This window comes from Apium graveolens, chromosome 5 (genome assembly GCF_009905375.1).
Source record: "Apium graveolens cultivar Ventura chromosome 5, ASM990537v1, whole genome shotgun sequence".
In the NCBI taxonomy this organism is placed as follows: Eukaryota; Viridiplantae; Streptophyta; class Magnoliopsida; order Apiales; family Apiaceae; genus Apium; species Apium graveolens.
In genome coordinates, this window is record NC_133651.1 from 190,572,184 (window position 1) to 190,599,328 (window position 27,145).

Consider the following 27,145-nt stretch of genomic DNA (forward strand, 5'->3'; position numbering starts at 1 on the left):
CAGAATCAACAACGTATCTAACATCATGAAGAGTGAAAGAAAGTACCAAATTGGTGATGTCATATTCTACAAAAGTCTAGATATCTTCAAATACCTCACAGTAGATGATTGGAGGTTCAAGCATTCCATAAGAAAGTCTGCACTTCTTGATATATTCTATTATTGGCGTAAATTTAGTGTGCTCAGTGTTTGTGTTCACATAAGCCACAAAGTTGTTCTACTCATAGATGAACTCAGTGCGAGACATGATCTTAACAGGAGTCATTGTTAGAAGGAAAAAGGTTTTCAAGAAAAAGGGTTTTGCTTGAAGAGAGAGATAGAGAGAGAGAAAGAGAGAAAATTTCTTTCTGTATTATAAAATTCTGAAAGTATGTAAGAAATGCATCGATGAGGTCAAATCAGTATTTATAATCTCACAGAATAAATTAAGATAAATAAAAAAATTCCTAATTGATGAAAAAAGTAGACGTGAAAATTAAAAGTGTGTTACCCATTACTTAAAATGGCCGAGAATAAAGATACACGACTAAACACACGTATCAACTACTAATCCAATGGTTGAGCATCCATATGTTTATTATAATTATTAACTGCAAAGAATAGCCATTGATATATTTGAATTGACCTAATCAATTTTTAACTAACTAGATCTGAAAATAGGTTTCAAACTAGTGTCATAATTTAACATTTGACTACATAATGTAATATAAAAAGATAATCTTAAAAAAATTGTGAAAAATTAAGCATAACTAGAAATAAATGATTTCTTATTCATAAAATCTGTGCACAACAACTTCCAGCCGCAATGTATTCGGTCTCAGCTATAGAGGTTGATACTGAGTTTTGGTTTTTACTAAACCATGAAACCAGCTTGTTTCCTAAAAATTGACAGTTGAACTTTTCTTGTCAATTCTGCAACCTGCATAATCTGCATCTGAATAACCAATTAGATCAAAACCAGATTCTCTAGGATAATAAATGCCAAGGTTTGGTGTCCCTATAAGGTACCTGAATTATTTTTTTTATAGCTATTAAATGAGACTATCTAGGATCAGATTGAAACCTAGCACAAAGATAAGTGACCAATATAATATCTGGTATGCTGGTTGTTAAGTATAAAAGAGATCCAACCATATATCTATTACTAATGATATCCACTTTCTTTTTAGAAGTGTTCGTCTTTAGTTTAATGGCAATTAGAATATAAGTCTTGGAATGTGAACAATTTGATAAGTCAAACTTCTCTAAAAGATCATTCACATATCTAGTTTTACTTATGAAAATTCCTTCTTTTACTTGTTTAAGTTATAAGCCAAGGAAATTGGATAGTGCACCCATCATGCTCATCTCATACTTGTTTTGCATTAGTTTGGTAAACTTTTTGCAAAGTTTCTCATCAGTAGATCCAAAGATCATTTCATCCACATAAATATGTACAAGAAAACTAGAACCATTGACATTTCAATAAAAGAGGGTTTTATCCACAACACCTCTAGTGAAATAATTTTCAAGTAAAAATTGAGATAGAGTGTCATACCAGGCTCTAGGTGCTTGCTTTAGACCATATAGTGCTCTTAAAAGAAGATATATATACTTTGGAAATTTTGAATCTTCAAAACCAGGTGGTTGACATATATATACTTCTTCAAGTTCTCCATTCAGAATAGAACTCTTCACATCCATCTGATAGACTTTGAAATTGGTATGAGCTGCACATGCCAAAAAGATCCTGATTGCTTCCATCTTTGCCACAGGAGCAAAAGTTTCATCAAAATCAATTATTTCCTCTTGAGAGTAGCCTTTTCCAACTAATCTCGCTTTGTTCCTTGTGACTATGCCATTTGCATCCATCTTATTTCTGGATACCCATTTGGTTCTAATGACTAATCAGTCATTTGACCTAGGTACCAACTTCTATACTTTATTTCTTTCAAACTGATTTAGCTCTTCTTGTATAGCCAAGATCCAATCGTAATCTAGTGGAGCTTCCTCAACTCGTTTGGGCTCTTCTTGTGAGAGAAAGGTGATGTACAAAAATTCCTCTTGAGTTGCTCTTCTTGTTTAACTCTGACAAATGCATCTCCAATGATTAATTCAAATGGATGACTTCTTGTCCATTTTCTTTGTGAAGGCATATTTGACCTTGATGATGCGACTTCATTATCTGCATTCTCAAGATCATCATCAACTCCAGAAGGAATGTTTTGATCATCATTAATCTCAAGATCATTATCAACTCTAGAAGAAATATTTAAATTATTCATCCAGGAAAAAATATATTATACAATTGATCCAAACTAACACAGAATCAAAATAAAATTCGACCAACTAAAAAATAAAATCATATATACTAATTGTCTATGATAAAACAAACTTAACTTATATAAAAAATTTAAAATTAAACTATAAATAATTAGTTGAATTTGGTCGGTGTAACATGGCTCAGACTATAATAAAATTATATAGATCTGAATTTAAAATTAACTTTTCATTAAAATATATTTATTATATTCCTAAAATACAAATGAAATTATTAATAAAACTATATCGTTCAATCAGTAATGTTGTCTTTTTTAAATATCTCTTATCGTTAATCGATTAAGTAATAAATCGCTAGAATAATATCTTTTTAAGTTCCCAACATAGTGGAGATATTGTATTTTTACTCTCAATAAAATAATAAACTTTTTATAATAATAATTTTTCCAGGAATCAAGGCTTTTATTTTAAATAGGTTAAAATGTTCTAAAAAATTATGAACATATACATGTATTAATGTAACTATCATGAAGTAATATCATTTAAAAATTTAAATAAACAAATTTAAGAATTCAATTCAAAATAGATTTTTAAAAGAACTATATAATATTAAAATAGATTTTAAAAGTGTGTGTGATCCGTGCATTACACGGGTTTTAAGTTAGTATGTGTGTGTGTATATATATATATGTACTCATCTATAATAGAAGTAATATTAAAAGTTTGGTAGTCGGTCATTCGTATTTGCTGAAATTACTTATTTACCCTTACTTATTTTTTTTAAAAAATACTACCAAATTTTTAAATTGTCAGCGATTGTTATAAGACATTATTTCGTTGTAAAAATCTCATAAACATTATAATACCTAAACACACTAAGTTCGGCGCTCGCATTCCTATGAACCATGAAAATAAACAATGGTTTTTCTGGTTTTCGCATGGTGTGGTTTTTATTCCATCAACAATATTTCTTTTTCAAATAAACAACAATATTTTTTTCAAATAAAATATGTTATCTTTTTTTTCAAAATCGAACATTTTTTTCAAAATTATCAAGTAACAATTCTATTTAATAAAATTAAATTTATACTATATTACTATCTATATATAATATACCATCTATTTATACTATATTATAATAGGTAAAATATTAAAAGTTTGGTTGTTACTGTCCTTTGTTAATTTACATAATTACCCTTACTTAATAATTTCATTATTTTAATGAATTACTCTAATTTAATTAATATAAAAATCAATCAACTTTTTTAACTAAAACACATTATTATTTTTATTTTCTCCAACTATGACACCTCTTTTTTTGAAAAATATCATGGATATTCTATTTAATAAAATATATAATATGTATTATAATAGACGGAATATTAAAATTTTGATTGATCGGTCATTAATTGTGATTCTAACTGATATTCAAGTCAACTTCCTCTACCAATTTAAATTATAATTCATAATGAATCTATATTATTTCGATTGATATTAAAGTCAACTTTCTCTATCAATTTAAATTCTAATTGTATTGAGGTCTTCAAGTCAACTTATTGACTAATTTAATTTTTATTTAATTAAATTGTAAAAAGATTTAATCCTTGATATAATAATATCTATCATAAAGATATTATAGGTAGTTATGTGTATACTATCAATACAAATCAATTACCTTTTTTAACTAAAACACTGTTACCTTTCTTATTTTCTTCAACAATAACACATTACCATAAATACTATAAGATTTTAGAAGTTTTATAAAATTATTTTTAAAATTTTTGAACAAGAATATATTATAAAAGAATTTTCTAAAATTAATACTCTAATATATAAGCCACATAAAATATGATTAACAACTCTAAGCCACATAAGAAAGTGCAAGCAAATTGATTCTAAGCCGCTATCATATGAATTATCATTTATCTTTTAATCGCAACTATAATTATCTAAACGTGATAAACTCAAACACTAATTAATTATGTAACGAAATTTTCTTGCATACACTTATAAATAATCTAACAATGTTCGTAATGCCACACAATGAAGAATGTATACGAACATATTGAATTCACATAATTTCTGACATCTATTACTTGAAAAATAATTATAGTGCACGAAACGGAATAGTATATTACACTATATTCATATCAAATATTTACAGGCGTTATATTTTCACTTTGAAGATGATTAGTCACTAAATGACATTTTTAGTAGATTTTAAAAACTACTTAATGGTTTAAATTTGTACGGGAGGATCTACCAAACTAAGGTTCAAATCTAAAATTCCTGAGGTCTCTATCAAAAGAATAGAAGCCTATGACAGTCTCTCTCAGAAACTCTCATGAGTAAAAAGACTTTACTCTAGAGAGACTGTATGGTATCTTAAAAACCTATGAGCTCGAAATAGAGCAGGATGAATAGTTATAGAAAGGAAGAAAGAAGGGTGGATCTGTTGCATTGGTAGCTAAACAAGAGAGAGGAAAAGAGTTGAAGGTGGAAGCTGTTGAATCTGCACCAAACACAAGTGTTTGTGAAGGCATGGGCATAAGGGTTGGTAGCTGAAGATGAGTACTGCACAAGTGAGGATGAAATGGATGATATTGATGAGCATTTGGATTTTCTGTCAAAGAGGTTTTCCAAACTCAAATTCAAGAGAAACCTTGGACTATAAAATCCAACAGGAACATGGTTGATAAAGCAAAATTCAAATGTTTCAAATGTGGGATGAATGGTCACTTTGCCAATGAGTGTAGAAAGCCTAGCTCAGAAAAGAGGAAGTTTGAGCCTGTGAATTTAAGAAGAAATACTTTGAGTTGCTCAAACAAAAGGAAAAAGCTTTTATCACTCAACAAAGTGCACAATACCAAATATGACCTATCGCAATCCCCTCCAAAAATATGTTACCCCAATATGTTACCTTAGCTACGCTACTTATGGTCTAATGTAATATTATGATTTTTGTGTTACCTTAGCCAAAAATATGATGTTGCATTAGCAATAAAGTGTTACAACTTGTAACATACTTGTAAAAATGTTAGATTAGAGTATGGAAATAAATATAATATATTTTTAAGTTCAAATATTACTTTAAATTACAAGAATTTAAGGTAAATTAAAAATTGAATAAATAATATACATGATGATATACGAATCTTTTACATAATGAAATTTAAAAAATTTTAAAATTTAAAATAGTAATTTTCAAAGTATTAAAAAGTAAAAATAGTATATGTATAAGTTTTTCTAAAACAATATTAAAAATGTAAATATAGGAATTATAAAAGTATTAATACATATAAGTAAAAAACTTTTTTTCTAAAATAAATATTAGGATTTTATTTACTAAAATAATAAATAAAACAATAAAATATTGGACTCTAATTGGGCTCCAATTTTTGGATGAAAACAGCCGCCCAAAATTTCATATATTTTGAAAATTTGGTGTAGAAACACGCTTGCTCCATCCCCTAATCCCTTACTCCAATACACATTTTCTTAGTACACCCGTGGAAATTTACTCTCTCTCACTTTCTCTCACCATATCCTCACTTTTTCGTTAATCTCTTTGGCCTCTTTGTCTAATGTCTTGCCACCATTACCAATATGTGTTATACAGTTAGGGATTTGCTTTCCTAATTAGGGTTCAATTGAAATGAGGTTTCTTCATTTAGGCCTTGGTTTTTTAATTAGGGCTTAACATTCACTTACTTACGTATATCTCTCTGATTTCAGCTTTTTTTCATTTGGGTTTTCAGTTACTCCTTATATTTTTGGTTTTTGAAGTATTTGAAGTATTTTTTAAGTTGATTTTGTTCAGTGTGTTGTGCGTGATTTGTTGTTTTTTGAAGGCGTATGAGGTGGATGATAGTGACGAGGATGAAATGGATGAAGTGAAGGTGTAAGCCTTAGCTGGATTAAGAAAAAGAGGAGGATAATGTTGAGCTCAAGGAAGTCCGGCTTGATAATGCTCCTACGAAGAAGGTATATATTGTTGATCTACATTAGTGTTTTTTGTGTGTTTAGTTTTATGAATTTATGTTGTATTTTTAAATTGAGGTGCTTTTTCATGTACACTGCTCCATTTTTTCATGTCATTGGATTTTTTTACTGTATCTAGTATGTGAGTTTAGGAGAAATTATAGACATATAATTTATTCTCATTGATCATTATTATTATGTTATGTGTGTGATTGTATGTTGGAGCATGTTCATATTGATAGGTGGTCTATCTTCTTGAAAACAAATACCAGTCTGCCTGTTAACATATGGATATCACATGATTTTAATCTATAGATGATATCTTACATTGCAACAGCCTTTAGTGGACAAAAAAGTCACAGCTGCTGACTCTGTTCCTGCTCATGCTCAAAACAGACAAGGTAATTTTGGATTATAGTTTAGTATCCACTTTTGGGATGAACTCTATCATTTATACCTAGATTTACTGAATTTTTGTTTAGTTTGGCCTTAGGTAGTGCATCATATTACACTACACCATAAAATGCCTACTGTAACACCAAAAAAATGTTGCATTAGGGGGTAAATATGTTGCTATTGCTCCACTTTTAACCTAAGGTAACATTTTCTTAAAGATAGGTTTTTCCATGTTGCCTTAGGGGTCTAAGGTAACATCTTTGGTGCCTAAGACAACATCGTATTTTAACTTGTTTATATGTTGCCTTAGTTTGCTAATGCAACAAAAAGAGAGATCAGTTGTAACTTGTTTATTATGTTACCTTAGAGTTGTAAAATGTTTTTAAAAAAGTGGGACCCACATTAGGGCCCACAGTTATTACGTGGAATATGGGTCCCATTTTTTTGTTATTGTAACATTTTATAAAGCTACTGTAACACTTTGCTAATAAAAAAAATTAAAATTTGTTGTTGATATTTATGCAATCCCAAAAACAAATTCATTAACCCAACGATCCATCCAACAATACCATTTCATAAAAATGATGTACAATTTAAATGTACTATATCTAATACATCCCAAACTTCTTAATCTACTAAATACAAACATTACAAGTCTAATTTACGAGAATCGTAATTAACTTAACTAATTTGGCAGCTATCTTTAGCAACATGGAAAAGAGAGAGCACATGTATCAGATTCTTCAGTTATGCTAACAAGTATGGGTTCCATTTTACCCATTTCTGTAGAATCTTGTTGCTGCTCTGCCACGACACCATTCTGTATTAAAACGTGGGCTTATGATTAAAAAAAGAGTGAAGAATAATTGCATAATACTTTTTCTGTGTCCCGATCATAATGTGAGAATAATATTCAACATATAACCAGATCACCTTCTGATCCTTGAAGAGCCATCACCTTAGCTTGATCTTCCAGACTCTCCAGCTATAGATCTACATCCAGGAGAAACATATAAAGAAACAAAAGGAAACTTTTCATAATTGCTAGAAACAGATTAGTTCAATCTAGTTACTATAGAGTGTGCAACTATGTACATTACATATTACCTTGATAATGGCAAGGGCAATTGCAACAAAGCTGTAAAATACATGACTGGTGCCCAAAATAAACAAGAACTGATGAAGCTGCTCTATACTTTAATGTGAAGCAAACAATTCATGACCTTGAGAAACGTAATGGTGACGTACAATATTCCAAAGTTTTTAATCTTTAATAGAAATGTCTTATTATATGTAGGGGTACTGATTATCACAGTACAAGTTGTTACTGATGATAGACAAAGTTGTACAATTTTTCTTATGTTTGGTTGATAAAAAATTTAAAATATTATTAGTATAAAAAAGGATAAGCATGTAGATTTTGATCAAGTCCACATGTGTATTATGTCAGCTTTGTGCTTAATATTTCAATAAAATCTGTATGTTCATAGGTCAAATAAAGTGCGACAAGAAAACTTTCAATCAGAATTAGCAGGTGTGTGTATGCAATACAAAGTCAAATATATGAACACAATTAGCCGGTGTCATCAAAGAGACACATTCCAGTTAAGCCAAGAAAATAATGGCCATACAATATTACAATACCATGCTCTTTAAGATAAAATCTTACCATCGCTGATAAATACAAAGTATGTGATAGTCATCCCAAAATGAATTGCTCCAGTATGCACCCATTCCACCATAAAAACATCTATTGCAGTTAGACCTCCCTAGGAATAAGAAACAAGTCAAAATAACATATTGCTTACTAAATTCCTGTATGCACAAACTAACTTCAATTTCATAGTGGAGAAGTTCAAATTAAAATTCCAGATCATCTTTAATCTTTGTTGAACACAGTACTGCACGATACCCAGACGATACCCAGGGGATAATGGACATAGGTTGCACTTCATATCCAACTGTTCTTTTTGCCACACTTAATATGAAAGGGATGTATATATTTCAAATAATAGCTCAGTTAAAATTTTATTATAATTTACTCTGTATTTTAATTTAAAGAGAGAAATAGATACTAGGAGTAGTCATTCAGTGGATTTCAAGCCTATAGAACAATTCAATCAGAGTTCCTCTGAAATAGATTTATACCTTCACTATAGCTATTGCAGCAGAAATTGGATCCCTGATTTCAAGAACAGTCCATACTAGAGAATTATCAGAACCAGCAGGGATAATTCCGATTGGAATTGAAATTGCTTCCTTCTGGTGGTCTCTTCTTAGAAGGCCATTTAGAACCTGCACGTGTGATAATATTATGGTGATTCCTTTGATAAGTTTTTGACCTTGACTAAGTACAAGTTTATGTACATAGATCCACTAGTTATATTATGGTAATTTCTTGATTGCTTCCGTTGAGAACTATATAAATTCCACTTAGGTTGGAAAAAATCACAGGCTCATGCTACTTGAACTTCCACCTCCATCTTCAAGTGTCACCTGTTAAGAATCTAAATTGTACATTCTGCACAATTTTAATAGAACAAAATTTAAATCAATAAAAGTAACGAATAATAGAAGAAATCTACTAATGACAAAAAATGTGAGTGTGTGACCCAACTAGTAAATACAATCTTTGTATATGTCCTATACTGATTTAACATAAGAGACAATTACATGTAACAATGTTTTATATATACCGGAATTATAAGGCTTACAATAATAAAGAAAGTAAAGAATGTTCACCAAGCTGCAAATTAGATTGAAAGTGTGCTCAAGCTGCCCATGAAATATTAATATTGACTAACATGTCACATAACTTACTTCCATTCAATCCAACTATAAAAACATATAATTTATCTCTGCAATGGTGTGATATACCACTTCTGTGATTATTGACCCTTTATCAACATCATCTCCCCAAACTCAATAAAATTTAAATGCAGTTTCCAAATTACAGTGCAAACATATAAAATAACAAAAGAGCTGTAAATAATTTTTCCTTTGATTTAATTTAAACTTAATATCGAAGGGGAGCATAATAAAATACTATTATAACTGCAGAGCATATGTACTAGAAACAAACACAATAATAGATTTTTTTAGAAAATATAAAAGTAGCAGAGCATCAAGAATAACCTCAAACTTGCTGCATAGCAACAATGGTTGATCATCCAACTTTATCCCAGAATTTTTATCCCTAACAAAAAAAGAAATAAAGGAATAATAAGATTTTATAGATTGCTCCCATCCTTATCATAATGTGTACTCACTATTTCATCAATCTCGTGAAATGCAATAGCCTTAATTTTCCCTTCTTCAACAAGCACCTTTATTGAAATCTATGCAATCCACAAGTGCACTCAATCCTGAGTGAGTACAAAAAATACAGAGTCTAAATATGATACTAACATAAATGGGAACAAATAAAGCATATTATTAAGCTAAAGATGGTTAAGACATTTCATCAAACAGATTATACCTAGTTAATTTGTATAACAACCTTACTGAATAGTTGCACAAAACTCTAAATAAAATCAGTGACATTCATCAACAATCAATAACATTACATTTCAACATGAAAATCAAACAAAATAAAAAAAATACAAAACATAAACAAAAATCAGCCACTTGAAGATTAAAAATAAAAGCAAAAATGGGTAATACCTGAATCTGAAGCCCCTAAATGCAAAGCCTAAAGAGAAGAAGACCTAAAACAAAGATATAGATCGATTAGTAGGGGCTCAAGAAAAGAAATAAAAGAAATTGAACTCAAAATTATTGAAACCCATAATTTGAAGAAGCCCTAAACTGAAAAATCGAAGTCATAACTGAAAATACAAATCCTTGACCCCTCAAATAGCAATGAAATCTTAATTCTAATTGAACTTTAAGCCCTAAATAAGAAAGTGGAGAGGAACCGTTGGAGAGAGATTGGAAACGATAGAGTTTCCAGGGAGGAAAGGGTGTGAGAATATGAGAGAGTTACATTGAAAATGATGGAGCGAGATAGAATGAAATAATTAAGCGGGGTACAGTGAAATATATGCCGCTCAATGATTTCACATATATCAAAACTCCAAATTTCTTTTTTAGTCTATCCATCTATCTATATATTTATTTATTATTTTTAATATTTTATACCAAAAACTTTATTAAAACATATCTTGTATTGATATTTAGAAAATAAAAAATAATATATCATTTATCTAATAAATTTTTAATTTTCCAGAAAACATTTTGATTATTTTAATGCAATTTAAATAGTTCTAAAATTATAGAGTTATTTATTTTTATTTTATACAATAAAATTTAATATATTTATCATTTAATAGTCTAAGGCAACATTTATCTATGCATGTAGTAACGTTCAACACTTTGGATCTATGCCAACACCAATTTTGCCGCTAAGGTAACATTAAAGCCACAATGTTGTAGTAGGACAAAAGTAGCATAACTAAGGTAACATATTTAAGCAACACCGTTGAGAAAGATGTTGTGGTAGACCATTTATGGTGTAGTGTTAAATCGTCTACGTGTGTTGACACACAAGGTAAAATAATCTTATTCTTTATATTCAAGTTCTGATACGTTACATTTGATAAGGTAATGTAATTTACAAGGCTGTCAAAATTATTTGCGACATAAGTGAATTGTTGTGGTGGACATAGAAAAAGTTTTAGGGACTCCATGTTAATTACTAATGGCTAATGGACACATCTATTAGTACAACATATTCAGTATACGGTAAATTCTTTATTGTGGTTTCTTCCAGTAAATATGTGATCAGACCTTTAACCTAACTAAATTCTTTATTGTGCTTTATATATGTGCTATATATGTGAGTAAATTCAGGTTGAGTTACAGGTTATGACTTTTTTCCAAGCACTCGAGCATCCTTACAGGTTGTTTTAAATGTTGTTGAGGTTGCTGATTTTTTATGTTCATGCTCCCTGTATTTGCACTAAAAGTAGTATAATATATAGTATAACTACTATTTCAGTATTTTGACATTAAAGTATTGGTTTGATACTTTATTTCAGCAACTAAAAATTTTATGTAATTTATCAACTACCTTTTCCCTTTGCTACTTCTACTCTAATAATTTACAATCTTAGTATTTATTTTTTTCCCATAATTAAAACAGATGGCTGATGCTGGCTTTCGCTGCTTTGCACTTGATTGGTTAAGGTTTGGTTTCAGTGAGAAGCCACTGCCAAAATACGATTTTGACTACACTAGTGTGTAATTATTTTTAAGGAATATGCATAATTAGTAGTAGCATTCTTATGAACCTGACCATGTATAAAAATGTATATATTGCAAAAGATTTAAGACTTCTTATTATAGAAATGGACTAGATGTCGGTGTACAATGTACCATAGGTTTCTCATATGTACATGAACAATTGAACATGTTCTTGATTTGGAAAAGTTTATGTTATGCCTATTTTTGAAGTATTAGCGATTGACGATCGTTATATTTTTACTTATAGCTCTCTGCTATTCGAATCCTGAAGGCAGGAGTACAGCCTCGCCATCTGTTATCATCATAGGCACTGGAATGGCAGGAATTTGCAGCTGCTCGAGCTCTCCATGATGCTTCATTTCAGGTACTTAGCTAGTTCACCCCTAATAAGGGTAGGAGATGCTGGAAAAAATTCCTATTGTTCAATGTTGGGGTTCATATATATTGGCATGATTACTTAGATACTTGTCACCACTATAACTGTATATAGTGCTTTAAGTAAAGATTTTCTTCTATACTAAACACTTAAAGACTTGTACATAATACTGCTGCAAGTGAACTACTTTCTTTTTACTTAACATTCATGGCATTAGTGGAGTTATTGAGATAACATATCTTTATTTTTCTTCAGGTTGTACTTTTGGAATCACGGGAAAAAATTGGTGGTCGAGTTTGCACTGACTACTCATTTGAATTTCATGTTGACTTAGGTGCTTCATGGTAATAGAGAGTTGGGAAATTCTTCTTTTTAAATACTACCATATAATATCTGCATCCTAAATTTTTGACAACTTCTTTTAGGTTGCATGGTGTGTGTGAGGAGAATCCATTGTCACCTATCATTGGAAGATTAGGACTACCTCTATATCATACAAGCGGTGATAACTCTGTATTAGATGACCATGATTTGGAAAGGTAACAACAATTTTGCTGTTGGAAATTTACACTAAGTTTCAAGTAGATATTTAAGTGTTGTTCATGTCAATTTAAGTCAGGTTTAAACATTTGTTCCAAAAGCGGACCTCCCAGGAACCCTAAGATACCCGATCAACGGGTAGTGGTACCCGGCTTCATTTATCTATTCTTTAGTTTTTGTTGGGTTATGGACATTAAGTTATTTTCTTGTTGTGAAGGTGGTGTATTTTATTACGGATCTTTTTTACTTTTAACAACCTTTTGTACAAATTTAAAGGGTATATGTAATACACATGAGCTATGTTTTATAATACTTTTTTACATTTTCAGTTATGCTCTGTTTGACATGGATAGAAATAAGGTTCCTCAAGATTTAGTCACAAAGGTCGGCAAGGCTTTTGAGAGCATTTTGGAAGAGGCATGTCTTTTTTGTTGGTTTTGTTGTCTAACGCATTTTTGTAACTTTTTTATACATATATATAATTTCGGTGTTCTAAAATTGATATTCTTTAAGCAGGCAAATCAAGTACGAGCCGAAAACAGTAAGGACATGTCAGTATCCCGCGCAATATCAATTATGTTCAAAAGACGCCCTGACTTAAGGTTTTACATGCGTTACGCTAATTTATTTTTCTATTCTTTTAATTTTTTTAATCTTTGGAATATAAGGATAGTCTTGTTGTAGGCTTGACAGTCTGCCTCATAAGCTGTTGCAGTGGTATCTATGTAGAATGGAAGGTTGGTTCAATGCAGATGCCGATACCATATCACTCAAATGTTGGGATGAGGCAAGCATTTTTTTTGCTCGTTTATTGTCAATTTTCAATTCTTTTCTTCTTTCTTTTTAATGGAATAACATGTGTGAAAATTGTGAATGCAAACGTGGACTCTTTAATTCATTCCCATTATATATGTTCTAAGTTATTTTTTGTCCTAAGTTATTATTTGTGTTCCCACTGAATGCAAATGTCATGTTGACATGTTTAAACTCTGACATGAATTATAAGTAATCATGTATATATTGCATATGATATTTTAAGAGTTCATGCCTAATGGTGATGATTGGGCTGCAAAGGCTAGAGCAAAGACAAATACAACAAGCCATAAGGCGTATGGTACATCAATAACTGGCCGCAGCAGCTTCTACTGCCAGTGTTTTTCAAGTTTATAAGCGTATAATGATATCTATCAAGTCATGAACTAGTTTAACTTTTGTTTATGTAGTTTAACTTTTGTTGGATGTTAGATATTTTAGTAGGGGGTTGGATGTTTTAGTAAGATGGTTGTTGGATGGTTGGATGTTTTGGGAGGATGTTTGTTAGATGTTTGTTGTTTTGGATGTTTTATTGAATTTGGGGTTGCTTAAATACCAATAGCACATTTTCAATTTCTTATTTGTCAAAGTGTTACATTAGCTTCATAAATTGTTACCGTAGACAATGTAAAATGTTTCAGTAGCTTGCTTACAAATGTTACATTAGCTAATAAAAGTGTTACCATAGGTTCTGAAAATACACCATAAAAGTGGGACCCACATGCCACATCACTATATGCCATGTCATCAATATGGGCCCCACACTATCACATCAGCATGCCACGCTGTATGCCATGTTAGCATGCCATGTCAGCATTTACTGTCATTTTAAAAATTCTGTGTCTCTCTAATGTAACATACGTTTTACATTACATTTGGACTATTTTTGTTACCTTAGGGGCCTAGGGTAACAAAAAAGACCATGTTACAGTAGGCGACGTTTATGTAAGATTAGGTACCCTAAGCTATCACCGAAAAAACTAACTTATATTTTATGTTACCTTAGGCTGTTTTTGGCCTTTAGTAACGTTAAAAGGGCCCTGTAGTAATATTGTTTTGGTTACAACAGGCTGTTTTTGGTGTAGTGGTGACTGGGTAGCTGATCATGAAGATGCAGATGAAGACATGAATTATGTTAACCTAGCCCTAATGGCCAAGTCAGATGTGATAGAAGTTAGTTCATCAAGAAATCAGGTAATCACTACAAACCAAGCACACCATTCTAAAGTTGAAGCCAATGATACCATAAATGATATGTCTACTGAATTATATCACTTGCATGTCACACTAAAATCATCCACTAAAGAAAACAATAGAATTAATGAGAATAATTTGTTTTTGAGTGATGGAAATGCTGTGTTAGAAACACAATTTCACTGAGTTTGAGAAATTGAGAATAGAGTGTAAGATTGCCACGGATGAATTAACTGAATCTCTGAAGAAAGAAGAAATTTTGAGAAAGCAGCTTGAACGTGAGCAAGAAGTGATTAAGGCCTGGAAATTATTAAGAGATGTGAGTGCCCATGTTATTCCCGAACAATCTAACAACAGAATTACACAAAGGGGGGTGAATGGAATTCTAGTTTCTTTTGGAAATTTAAAGCTTCTGACGAATATATATATAACAGTGTTTGAATAAGCTAGTTGCGGATAAGAAGTATTCAAGTATTCAAAAAAAAGTAAATAGACAAGGGTGTTTAAAAACCTTCGGGTGGATTGATATTTCAACCAGAGATATATATATATATAAATGCAGAAGATCTCTGTGATGCAATAGCACACAGCTGCTTACAAGAGTTCTTACAAACCGAACTTTAGAGTTCTAAAAGATACTTCTTACAAATGCTCTCAAGTTCTTGCTTGTCTTGACTGGGTTTATCGATTCTTAATCTCTTTGCTACGCTTGGTTTATATTTTACCAAGTTACATGTGTAATAAGAAAAAACTTAAGTCTATTATCTAGGTCTAATTACATGTTTCTCCATTTCTCTATCCCATGCAATCCAGATAGATATAGCATCTTTAAACATCCCCGTTTTGCATAGAAATGGAATTGCTTCTTGATCCTTATAATCTTGATTACAGGCTGCCACATTCCTTTTCTATACAATTAACCCATGTGACTGTCAAGTCACTATCAACTGCTATTTGAATATGATTTTCCTCGAGACTTCAGCATTATCCGTTCAGTCTATAATGGATCATCCGTTGAAGGTGCCTTGTGTCATCTGTTGAGTGCTTTACAGATCATCCGTTGATGGTATTTCCATAGTATTTGACACCATTTCATTTATGTAAAATTACAAGACATCTAATATTTATAATTAGCCAACCTATTTTGCATATCATTCTATTAGTCAACATGACTTAGAATATCCTACAACTTCTAATCCTATAAGACATTACATTATACATGAATGTGCTACAAAAACTTATTTAAACATAAGCTACTCTTTCAACGGATGACAGAGTAATAATATCCGTTGAAAACTACAAATACACTTAATTAAATCTACTAAGGTGTTTTGGTGAAATATCATCAAGCCTACAATATTTTCCTAACAATCTCCTCCAATTTATGTCTACTAGAATTGTAGGCATAAATTTAGGAGGAATTGATGATAACAAAACACCTTATACAAAATGATCATTCAATAATAGATAAAAATGGTAAGTGCTGCAAGATTTATTGAAAGTGATAAAAGAAAGTTCACAGAAATCTCACAAGCCTTGCTCAAGGTGCTCCTCTAGACTGAACAACTTAATTCTTTTTCCTTGAGTGTCTAGTCCTCTTTCCCAACTTCTCATTGTTCTCTTCTATCCGGTGTTGGAGGTTTCTATTGAAATCAGACTCATCTTCATTACATAGATCCAACATCTCCTGCATTTGCTTGAGAGTCTCATTGCTTGATATTTTTAGTCGGTCTTCTAGTCTGAAAAATCTTCTGGTATTTCTTTCATCCTTGAACTCCATCAACTAGTACGGCCTCAAGTGCACTCTACTTCAAGTATAAGGAATAGATAAGATTCTTGGTAGTGAACTTGGGTCTCTCCAACTTTGTCTTATTTGTTCAATTCTGCCGAGTACCACTGTTTTGGCCACCTGGGTGAATCCAAAATTTTTCTTGATTGCATAGAATACTTTAACTAAGATAGATTAGCCTTTATTGAGAATCCTATGAAGAGGCTAAGTGATTTCCTTTCCACCCCTGAACCTGAACACTAATCTTTTTGAAAGTCTGTTGTGGGCATCAATTTCTCTCACTTCATCTAGCTCATCCAAGTAAAGATTAATGTCTGAAAATTCCTTTATATCACATATAAGGAGTTTGTCTCCTTCTTTTACTGTAGGATTAGGTTTGGATAGGGCTTTGGATTGGAATGAGATAGACTTGACTAGCTTTCTTGCTGTATTCTTTCTTTTTTTTGAAGTGGTTAGAATTGGGATGTTTAGCTCAGGAATTTTTAAGCTTTCCCAGTCTATTGGTTCATCCTTGGGAATAACTGGCTCACCATGAAAGTTCACACCAAGATGGACCTTAATTTGAACTTGTTATATTATGGGCATAGTTGTTTGATTTATGGCAGTACACTAAGTTGAATTTGGTTCTTCCTCTTCTTTAAATATCAGCTTCCTTTTGGCTCTTTCTTTCTCATACCCTTTTTCTGATTTCTGCTTTGGTTCCTCATGCTTCTCAGTTTCAGTTATGGTGGCAGGCTTCTCAGTTTCTGACTTTGGTTCTTCCTCTTCTTCAAATATCAGCTTCCTTTTGGCTCTCTCTTTATCAAATGCTTCTAAGGAAGCCTTCCTTTTCTGAGACTTGAGCCTCAATTTCTCTTCTCTTTTAGCATCTCCAAATTGAGGATGTCCATCCATCACACAAATCAGTTTGCCATGCCTGTAGATCTTTGCTACCCTTTTATTCAAAACTGAATCTCTTGGATCTTTGTGATTTGCAATTGAGTGACCTAGCAGCTACTTTTCATCAGGTTTAAGAGTTGTATAAACTAGGTCCATTGAATTTTTTCTTGAGTGTTTTAATGAGTGTTTCTTAGGCTTCAAAATCATAATGGCCTGTTGATGTCTTTCAGATGAGGTTTGACCTATTTCCATGTTTCCTAGCTTCATTTCATCTATTGGAATTGGTCTCAATTGAGTGGAATGCTTCACATATTTGTCTTTACTTGCAATTGGACCAAATTCCTTCTCAATTCTTTCATCAAGCTTCTTCATTTGTTCTTTCAGCTTGAGTTCATCTGCTGCTATTTTGATTAAGCCAATGTTGTCCGAAATTGGTGGCTTAGAGAAGGTAATGGATGGTGTAACGCCCCCAAATCCGGGGTCAGAGGATTTGATCGTCACTATAAAACTTCAATCCAAATTAACCTGTTAAAATAATAAATAAAAGCCAGCGGAAGATAATTATCATAAATGACCCCAAACTACTCCAAGATCTTTTAAGGTTACAGTTCTAGAAACAAGAATTCCAAAATTCCACAAATAATTTTTCTCTTTCTTTTGAAACTCTTTTCAATAAATTCCAACTCAAAACTAAACCCACTAGTATAACTTCGAAATGAAGTATACTAGGCCCAAATAAAATATACAACTATAATATAATATAATATAAACAACTTTACATAATGAAACTTACATTAGCCCGCAAACCCTGGACCAACCACCTTCCAAGAGATTCTTCTTTGCTTCCTCGAATTACACAACTAAACAGCGCAAGCTAATCCTCACTGGAGGTTAAATTTGAAAACAGGCAAGTTTGAGCGAAAGAAATGCTCAGCAAGATCAATATAACATATATATGGTTGTTTTGATATAAAACCGACATCTGCATTAGAGCAGAACATTTAAAATCATAATTGCTGGATCATAAAATTTTAGTTGAGGAACCCCAGAATTGATTCCTTAATTGTATTCAAAACCATTCTGATATTTTTGAGCGAAATGCTTCAGCAATACTTTGATTCTTGACGAGAATAAAACTCGTAAAAAAGTGTTTACGGAAATATCGTAAACCACAATAACATGAAACAATGATTATGGATTGTATCATAAACTTTATTCAAAACCGAACTCTTCAAATTAATACTTATTTTGCTATCATATCAAATTAGATATCAATACGAACTTTGATGCTCACAACATTCCATACTGAAGTCAACATCATTCATCTATACTAATACCACCTTTGATATTTAACAACAACGTAAGTATCAGCATAAATCAAAATCTGAATCAAAACTGCACTTTACCATTATTCCAAAACAAAAACAGTTGATAAATCATTTATTCTATGAATATCAAAAATGATATGATAATTTAGATTAGGATCATCCTCCGACGGACGTACTATCACATGCTGATCAGCCCGTGTGATAGCACAAGGTCATGATTCATAGAAACGTGACCCCAAAAACACGAGTACTCAAATAAAAGGCATAACTAGCCTGTGGCAAAAATTGTGTCATAATATTCCATAGGGCACTTGGAAATAGCCCTCCGCTGGACCGTCCGTCCCGGTCACTTACGCAATTATGATCCAATCTTAAAACCTTTTATTGAAATGGGGTCATGATACTCGACACCCGAAATAATTATATTTCCCCCAATTCTTGGGTAGGAATATTCGCAACCAAATCACTTTTCTCAAAATACCAAAACATTTATAAATCCAATAATTGGATAAGTAAAATCACTTGACTATTCTGAACATAGAATAGCAGAGGGTACTTGCGTAAACAGAATCATTTAATTCAGCGATATGTAAAACATTTATCGATTCTAAACTGAGATAGGGAAAGCAATACTTGCATGATACGATTCAAAATAAAGATCACTAGAACAATAAGTGATGATAGAAATACTTGCCTTTGGGTTTTAGCAGTTAGTCACACTCGCAAACACGCATCTATTCTGACATTCTGTCTCAAAACATCACCGTCCTTCTTTTCAACATTTCACCGATATGCTGCTCTTGCAATCGCTAGAAGCCAGATATCCAAATGCCATTCCATCTCATTCTTTATCCAACGTCTTGTCCCGATCAACTCGAGAGATCCGCATCTATAATTAAAAGATATAACTGTTATTCCCAGTGGACTAACAATGAGATTTACAGAAGGGGGGTTGAATGTAAATCTCAAAACTTTTTCAAGTTTTGAGCAATTTGTAAGACTAAGTGTTTGAGTGATCAAATGTGTGTAAATTGCTTGGAGCTGATGCAGACAGATATATATTTAAACACAAATGTAATGAACAAGAACTTAAAAACTTTTCTGGTGGATTTGTTGTTCCATCAGAGATGTGTTATTTCAGAAAATCTGTGATTCAAAATTAAATCACAGCTGCTTCCTAGTACAAACTAGATGATTTTCTCTCTTGATATTTCTAAACAGCTCAGGGAAAATTCACATCTAATTACTAGCTACTACTTGGTTTATATAACACCAAGTTTACAAGTGAAGACAAAGATAAAGTACAATAAGACAATAGTTCTCCACTTGTTTCTGTTCCATTTTTATCCAGTGTAATATGGAATTATCTGTTGACTTTCCATTTTGAACCAGACTAAAAACGGCTGCTTTTTCTGCTGTTCCTAAAATAGGCTACCACATCTCTGTCAATCCATGTGCCTCTGTCAGCTTTGTTAACTGTCACTATCAACTGCTATGAGACTGAGCATCCGTTGAAGCTTTCATCCGTTGATGGCTTTATCCGTTGATGCTCTAGCAGTGCATCCGTTGAAGCTTTCATCCGTTGATGGCTTTATCCGTTGATGCTCTAGCAGTTGAAGCTTTATTCGTTGAAGCACTTATCCGTTGAAGCGTTAGAGACATCCGTTGAAGCTTAGTTTCTTATCCGTTGAAGGTCTTCAATATCCGTTGACACTTCTTCACTTATACAAAATTACAAGGCATGAAATATTTACAATTAGCCCTCCTACTTGTACATCCATTAGTAGTCAACATGACTGATTATCTCCTAACAACATCTAAGAATTACAGCTTGAAATCAGAGAGTGAGATGTGCTACAATACCAAACTTATTGCTAAGTAAGGCTACTCCTTCAACGGATAGCCAAGATGGTCTTATCCGTTGAGGCTACAAACACTAGATTTCTACTTAAGTGTTTTGCTGAACTTATCATCAAACTAATACACATATTCCTAACAATAACTTTAATTGTCTAATCGATAATCACTCGACGAACTGCGCATCAAAAGCCTATCATCTACCCATACGATAGCCCACACATAAATATAACAGACTAACACAGGACTCTCGATCCACATACACACGTATTTCACATAACATATAAACACATAATCATATAAGCCACGTATCGCATAATTCATATCACATATGACTCGGTTCGCCAAAAGGTTCGACTCAATACGTTTAAAACTGAAATTAGGTCAAAAATATGATTTATCGATGAATAAACGGCTCAGAATCATTCGTAAAACAAGCGACCTTTCGAAACAAAAGGATTTGGGTCTCGAAAGTATTTTTATTGAAAGCAGAATATTTTTCTGAGTCTATACGTATTCGTTTTGTATTAAAAGGACGAACGATTGATTTATTATGGATTTTTGAATATTTTTCGGAATAAAAACAATCTCTGAATCATTTAATTATAAAATAATATGGCTCGAACACCCGAAAATAATTTTATAAGAATTATCGAGCCTGGAAAATAATTTAAAATAATATTCTAAAGCTCGAAACTATTTTTCAGAATTTTTAAATCAAAAATAAATAATTAAATCTAATTATTAGATCAATTAAAATTAATTAATAACTAATTAAATTATTTAATCAATTAATATTTAAATTAATTGACCAATTAAATAATTAATTATCAACTAAAATTAATTAAGTAAATAATTTGGATTTATTTTTGAATTAAAATAAATTTTCAGAATTAAAATAATGATTTTTAGAATTAAAAATGAATTTTTCAGAAATTAAAACAGAATTTTGAATTACTAATAAATCATAAAATGCACAAACAGGTTTGGAAAAACAGAGAAGGGGCATTTTGAATCAAAACCGGGTCGGGAATTTCTGGAAAACGGGTCAGAACCGGGTTAATCGGGTCACCAAGAATGACCCCGACCCGCCGGATAATTCTGCAGATTCTGGCGAGGGGAATTGCCGGCGAAGCCCCGATTTCAGACAACAAGCAGTATTGTGATCATTTCTTTTGACATAATCGCACAAACTCGACTCAGAATCAACAAACCCAGTAACAACAACGACGACGAGGATTATAGCCTCGGTTCCGGCGTTTTCACCATTAAAACCGGTGACAAAATCCGGCGAAACATGATCCCAGCAAATACTCAACCAAAATCAACAAATTACATACCAAAATAATCCTCGTGACCTCAGGAACAATATTCAATCATCATAAACAGTCAAAAACCACTAAATCATAAACCCCCAAAATTCGAATATTAATCCCAAAACTCGATTTTAAAATTTAACAATTGTTGGTACGATTTGATGATATAAAATGATAGAGAATGGTCTGTGATTCATTTTGGTTATTCATACTTGTGATTTAGTGTTCAGTAACACCTTCAAAACTGACTTTGATTTTCAGAATTTTTCAAGAACACCAAGAACACATATTCAAGAAATTTTCAGAAAATTAAACCTCAATTTCTATATGATACTGAACCCTATTTTTGAAGTATAATATACCAAATCGACCAGAAAAACATGCTCTACAACATGGAAGCATCAAATCACATCAACAACATCAAGAAAAAAATTTCATAATTTAATTATCAAATAATTCGAATATAAATAAATAAATAAGAAAATTACCATGATTTCTGGGAAGAAACTGATGATTGATTCAGAAAGAGGATTTCGAGAGCTTCGTTTTGATATGGTGCACGCCCGAATCGGAGTTCGATAACGCCTTCGTTCGTGTGTTTGATTCTCGGGAACGTATCAGTTTCTCGGGTTTTTCTCTGTATTTACGGTGTTTTAACTGGTTGCAAATGAATAAACGGAATAAACGAAATAAGAAATAGGCTATTTATATTTATGGAATATTGGATCGTTCTGGATCATTTTGGATCGTTAAATTAGTTGCTTAGCCGCTAAGTAACTATAAAAATGATACAATTCAATACCAGAATTGGATAATTATCAAAACCGGGCTTTTTATAAAACACTATATACGAAAATAACGTAAAAATATCCTGTCTCTCGAGAATACGGGTTTTATTGATTACCGAAATAACTATCGTATCGAAAATATTGTGTCGGGCCGCGCACGGGTCAAACCGTAATCCGGATCGAAAAAGTCAAAACACGTAAAATGTCCGGAATTACCAGATTAGGTTAGGAAGGAGTTTTCGGAAGAGTTTCGGGTTGTAAAAATGCAAAAACGGTTGAAGTTGGATGATTCCCGGCTTTATAAAATAATTTTGGTAATTATTCAGAAAATAATTAATAATTCATAAATCAATATAAAATCATCTAACAGTCCAAAAATTACCAGAAAAATATCACAATTATATATATTTTATTTTGAGCACAAAAAAATTAAAATCCTCAAATAATATCGCATATAAACACCAAAACATCAATTCCACTTATCAGATAATTCACCAAAATTCACATAAAATCACATAAATAATTCCAAATAATTATAATAATAATATTTGAAAATATGGGATATTACAGATGGAACTATTACATTACTAAGTTGGACATGCACATTTTCCTCCCCCTTAATAACTTGGACATTTACATTCTCATCCCCCTTTTTGTTATCATCAAGTACAGCAAGGGTTGGAGTTTGAGCAGGCACCAATTTTTGAAGAAGGAGTGTCTCATGCACTTGATTCAGAACACCTTGGTAATTGAATTTTCCACTGCTATTAGCCTAGAATCCAATGTTCTAGTCTTGCTACTCAAGTCGAAGTCCTTTCTGATTTTCTAGTGAATGTCTTTCATTGTTGACTCAGAAAATTTGTACTCCATTCTGTCATTGATGTCCTTTTTGACTTGCTCATTGGTGCTCTTGATGTCATCTATATCATGACTTTGTTTAAGAGATTGAATTTTATGTAGTTGTAGAGATTCAAGATGGGCTTGTAGAAGACATTTTGTATTGGCATCTGTGGTGTCTTAGAAGGCTGACTGAGTCAGATGGATAAGCTTGAATAGTGTGGATTTAAAATGATGATCATTACAATCTTTGGTGAACATCCAGGCTGGAGTGCTTGTGGATGAGCTAGGTACTGCATCTCCCCCTATGTTCATGCATGTTTCATCAACATCCTCTTCATTAGAATCATCCCCAAAAGTGCCACCAGAATCTAACTCAAGATCATCACCAGCTGTAGGTGGAAGAGAGTGGATTGTATCCTTTTCCCTTAGCATGGAGGCTGTAGTGTGTACCAAATTGAGAATCTTCTAAGCATCCTAATTTCCCTATTCAGCTAAAATCTGATATGCTGAAACAGGGTGAGTAAATGCCTCATCATCAAAAGAGACAGAATCTAGAATAACTTGATATTCTTGCTGAAATAGTGTATCTCTATCTGCATCATTGACATCCTTTAACTCAATAGCAATGGGATATTCCTATTCTTCTGTACCTAATTTTCTCTCATTTTCTTTCTTTTGTTGCATCAAAGGCTCCTCTTGGCTCACCACCCTCTCCTTTTGTCTGGGAGCAACCCAGCCTCTAACTCATATCACTCCCTTCCGTCAATCCTAAGAGTGGCTGAATAACTACCAAATCGTCCTCATTTGTAACAATTTTAGAGATTTCAAGTGGTGCAGAGATGATCAACGGATCAGTGATATATATCGAAGGGGTAGCTGTGAATATCAACGGATGACTGCTGTTAGGATTATCTGTCGCAGGACAATCACTGATCAACGGACGAGGAATATCCATCGAAGAAGTAGAAATAATGGAGATAGGAGTTGAAACTATTGTTAAAACTATGGAGATTGATTTTAAATTTAGGTGCACAGATTCTTCAATAGTTTGAGAAAGAATGGGCAACCGAGCCAACAAATCATCAATAAGATGATGCCTAGTTGCACTAGATTTTGGCTCCTCCATGAATGTAAGAGATGGAGAATCAAGAGCTGATATGTGTATCATATCCACATCCAGAGAGATAGTTGGAGATTTTTGTGTATTTAGTGTTTTGATAATGAGATATTTTAGCTATGACTCCATGTTTATTGGAGACACATCAATCTGAATTTGAGATGGTGCAGTAACTGAGTCTTGGACTTCAGTTGGCACTGCGTGTGCACCCTGTGACCCTCCATTGGTTTTGATTTCTTCTTTCTGATATAATTTTGGGTTTGGTCTATGTTTCTTCCCCTTTTCTCTTGTGCTCTTGGTTGAGAGCTTGTTTCAATAGCTACATCCTTTTGGGAGCATGTAACTCGCAATGAGCTAATTTCCTTATTAAGCACTACAATCTGTTGGGAGACTGTAGTGTGACTGGTTTGGATCACACATGCCTCACCCTTCTTATCCTTGGGGCTTCTTTGATGTTCATCCCTTCCCTCACACAACTGACTATCCTAAGCACTCCCCTCAACTGAAGTAGTAGTTGTTACATCTGATGTGTTTTGAGAGACAACAAAGGCTAGCTTTTTAGACTTAGATTTAGATTTAGGTTTTATGGCTTATGTAGGCATCTGTTTGGTCATTGTCACAAATACCATTACCACAGTTAAAGTTGAAGAAGTAATGGGTGGAGAAGTGTAAGAACCCAAATTTTTGACATCGGTAAAAGACCTTTATGTATAGTAACCTTGCGGTTTAATAAAGACTTTTGCGACCACACCATATATGAGTTTTTAATTCAAGATTCCGAGTTGATATTGTGATTATACGTACCAAATGAGTATATGTAAATGCTATTAGTTTTCGAAGAAAATGAACTTTGAAAAACAACCGTATCTATGAACTATCAAGGATTACGAGAATCACAAGATAATTACAAATTTAAAATTCTACAAATTCAAATCCGAGTACGATACTTCAAAACATAAAGAACGTATAAGAAAGGATTTACACCGCGAATCGTTTACGAGAATTTATTACGAAAACAAATAAGCGACCGAGCGAACGCGTAAACGAATAAATAAACGTATCAAACCAAGCTAACTATACAAGCTGACTAGAGTAAGAAACTAACCATGGTCAAATAACCAAATAGTAACCTAGCTAGATAGGATATGATAACCTAAAGGCTAGTAATAGTAAACCTAAAGTCTAAACTAAGTACAATAGCTTGCAAACCTAGGATACTAGCCAATATATTCATGGATTAGTAGTACTAGGATATAAACTAATTCATATCTCAAAAATATTCCAAGAGAAGCATTTCGAAGAAGCAACAAAACTCTTTCTCTCTCTCTCTCTCTTCAAAACACAATACTGATTTAAAGAACACCATGGAAAGAAAAATTTATATCTCATGTTCTACAAATCAAAAATCACCAAATTTTAACGAAAGCTTCCTCATATCATGTACAAGTTACGTTCAAAATTTCATGGCCATTGGATTAGTATAGCATAGTCAAATCCTTGCTCAAAATTGGTGGTGAATAGTAACTTCAAAAATTTCTTTTTATTTTCTTGATTTTCATGGCATGACTTAGGATCCTTAAGCATAACCAATCCCTCCCAAGGTTCAACCATAAATAATAGAACCTAAAAAGCTACCAAGAAAGGTATAAACCTTCATCCAAACTTTTTTAAGTTTTAAGTTTCAAGAAAAGTAAGGATCTTTGATATAAGTATGGTTTTGATGATTGATTTGATATTATCTTGATATTTAGTTAATTAGTTTTAAGGTTGATGATTGTTTCCTCAAGAATATGATTTTCTTGAGGGGATTTAGGGTTGAGATTATGATTTGATGGTTGTTGATGGTGTTATAATGATTTAAGACGTAAACGAAACTCAGATCGTAATCGTAACCTCGTAAAAATGAACAAAACTCGACTTAAGTTTCTGCAGAATTTCCGGAATGTATAAACTGTATTTTATTGAAAAGTGAGACTTTATTATGATAGAAAATGTTATGAGGATCGTTTAGGCGCTTGAATCGCTTGATTTCAATTTACAGATCAAAAGTTATGTCCATTTTAGTAATAGTGATTTACGTGACAAAAACTGCAACAAATTACGAACTTTGTAAATAGAAATGATCAACTTAAAAATATTTAAAAATAATGAAAGTTTTACAGAGATTAAGAAATAGAGTTTATTAACTTCCATAAAAATTTTAAGTAAAAATATTGATTTTTCAATTTTATAAAAATGTCAGAGCTGAGGTCGGGTGGAGTACGAACATCAAAAACAACCCCCTGTTAGAAATCACTTCTTCAGGATTTTAACACTTTGCCCAGAAAATTATTTTCAAGTAATGTGTTATAAATTTTTTCTAGATCGTGCACACGAAAATGGTGCAACAATTGATTTAACAGTTTGAGAGAAATCAACATTTTAGTGG

General features: G+C 32.2%; 2 long non-coding RNA genes and 1 pseudogene across 3 annotated transcripts; 1 reads left to right on the forward strand and 2 right to left on the reverse strand.

Moving 5' to 3' along the window:
* Positions 1-7,327: 7,327 nt before the first annotated feature.
* Positions 7,328-9,833, reverse strand: LOC141723803 (uncharacterized). Of its 2 annotated transcripts, XR_012576370.1 has the most exons (6): positions 9,772-9,833; positions 9,004-9,157; positions 8,785-8,931; positions 8,306-8,405; positions 7,570-7,629; positions 7,328-7,456 (listed from the first exon to the last, which is right to left on the reverse strand). It is a non-coding gene; the product is annotated as an uncharacterized LOC141723803 (long non-coding RNA). The 2 variants fall into 2 exon arrangements; XR_012576369.1 differs by having other exon boundaries at positions 8,785-9,157.
* An 89-nt stretch (positions 9,834-9,922) lies between these two features.
* Positions 9,923-10,622, reverse strand: LOC141659616 (uncharacterized). The gene is made up of 3 exons (XR_012549818.1): positions 10,465-10,622; positions 10,300-10,343; positions 9,923-10,001 (listed from the first exon to the last, which is right to left on the reverse strand). It is a non-coding gene; the product is annotated as an uncharacterized LOC141659616 (long non-coding RNA).
* Positions 10,623-11,779: 1,157 nt separating this feature from the next.
* LOC141660539 (polyamine oxidase 2-like) lies at positions 11,780-14,708 on the forward strand (annotated as a pseudogene).
* The last annotated feature ends 12,437 nt before the right edge of the window (positions 14,709-27,145 follow it).